This window comes from Echinops telfairi, unplaced genomic scaffold, assembly GCF_000313985.2.
Source record: "Echinops telfairi isolate 266 unplaced genomic scaffold, ASM31398v2 ScPeMD7_1;HRSCAF=3_1, whole genome shotgun sequence".
NCBI classification, from domain to species: Eukaryota; Metazoa; Chordata; class Mammalia; order Afrosoricida; family Tenrecidae; genus Echinops; species Echinops telfairi.
Genome location: NW_022103897.1, coordinates 4,763,053 through 4,765,253, shown reverse-complemented (window position 1 = coordinate 4,765,253; position 2,201 = coordinate 4,763,053). Strand labels below are relative to the sequence as shown.

Here is a 2,201-nt window from a genome sequence, read left to right as displayed (position 1 = left end):
CCAGGCTACTTAATTTTCTTCCTGCTGGAAATGACCAGGAGTGGAGATAAGTTTTTATTAATTGTACAGTAGCAGCTAAAGAACAACACAATTTTAAGTGTGCAATACACTTGCCTTTGCTGGTACTATTTTTATACAACAAAGCAACAGCCTTGCAGCAACATAAGAAACCATTTATTAAAACCTTCAGAGTCTTCATTGGAAAAAAAAAAAAAAGAATGTATGAAAGAACCAGGATAAAGCACTGTGTTAGTCCGGGTTGACTAGAGAATCAAATTCATAGACACTCATATGTGTCTAAGAAAGAGTTTTATATAAAAGAGCAATTGTATATTGAGAAAACATCCCAACCCAGTCCAGATCAAGCCTATAAATCCTATGTTATCTGAATATGTCCAATACCAGTCTATAAATTCCTTTGCAGATTCACGCAAAACATACAATGACCCAAAAGCAGGAAGATCACAGGGCAGTGAATGGTAGAAACATCTCATCTCTGGTGGTTTCTGCAGCTCCAGGAATCTGTCTCCATCTGCATAGCTCCATGTGACTTGTCAACAGGAATGTTAAGCAGAGAGTGTGTGTGTCCCACCTCCAGGGAGGAAGACTGGAGTTCCCGGAATCCTCAGGAGAAGACCATACCCACACCGAGGCCTCATTGGTTATGACCTGTTTGACAGGCTAGCCTTCACCCCTTCACTCAAGTTGACAAAAGTTTATGTAACTGCCACAAGCACACAAAAAATATAGGCAAAACTAAAAAAACCCAAATGTACTAATAACCATAGGACAAAAAAAGAATTATATAAGAAATAAAATATAATCCTAGCATACTATTTTGGTTCAGCTATGTATATTTGTTAAAATAATATAATGCTTAACATCAATATCATAAAAATTAAAATCCTATCTAGAGATAGAAACCATAGACCTGTAGTGGAATTAGGATCTTAGTGATGATAAGCTTCATGACACAAAATGGGATTGTCTTTTCCTGCTTCCTTGTATCACCTTACTCAGACTTCCATTCTTGATTCTGGGCATTATTTCTGTCACTGGATCTCTTCACTGCAGCTTCCATAAGCACTGGTTTTGTAACCAAACATGATGAAATCTTTGACAACGTTAATCTTTTCTACATGTATCATGATGTTGGTTTGGTTGTGAGGACTTTTGTTTTCTTTATATTGAGTTGTAATCCATATTGAAGGCTGCAATAGTTGATCTTTATCAGCAAGTGATTCAAGTTTTCCTCATTTTCAGCAAGCAAAACTATATTATCAGAATATCTCAGGTTCTAACTGTAATCCTGCACCCTTCTTTTTATAATCCAGCTTCTCTGATTATTTACTCATCATATAGATTTTAAAAATATGTTGAGAGGATACAATTATGATGTGCACCTTTGTAAACCATGCAGTATTCCCTCATTCTGTTTGAACAACTGACTCTTCATCTGTGTACAGGTTACACATGAACACAATAAAGTGTTCAAGAACTTCCATTCTTCTTAAGGCAGTCCATAGTTTGTTATGATCCACACGTTTGAATGTCTTTGCATAATCAATGAACATAGTAAACATCTTTGTGGTATTCTCTACTTTCAGTCAAGATTCATCTGATGTCAGCAATGATAGCCCTTGTTCTATATCTCTTCTAAATCCGGCCTGAACATCAGGTAGTTCCATGTCAATGGACTTGCTGCACCATTGTTGAATGATCTTCAGCAAAATTTTACTTGCACATGATATCAATGATATTGTTCTATAATGTGCATATTCTGTTGTGTCACCTGTGAATAAATATGGATCTCTTCTAATCAGTTTATCAAATAGCTAGTTTCCAAGTTTCTTGGCATAGATGCATTGCATTAGGTAAATCTGATGTACAAGACCTCTTTAAAGTCTTGAAAATCAAGGATAATAAATAAGCGGCCATCTAGCCCAGAAGCAACAAAGCCCACCTGGAAGAAGCACACCATCCTATGTGATCACAAGAGGTCAAAGGGACCGGGTATGAAGCACCAAAGAACAAAAAATCATAGCATCTTGAATGAGAGGGAGTGTGGGCTGGGGATCCAATGCCCTTCTGTCGACAACTGGACATCCCTTGCAGAGGGGTAGTGGGGAGGAGAAGAGTCACTCAGGGTGCAGTGTAGCATCGATGAAACACACAACTTTCCTCTAGTTCTTAAATGCGTC

At 37.6% G+C, this 2,201-nt stretch overlaps 1 pseudogene; it reads left to right on the top strand.

The window, feature by feature from the left end:
• LOC101643981 overlaps window positions 1–2,201 on the top strand; it is a 7,792-nt pseudogene that overhangs the window by 904 nt on the left and 4,687 nt on the right.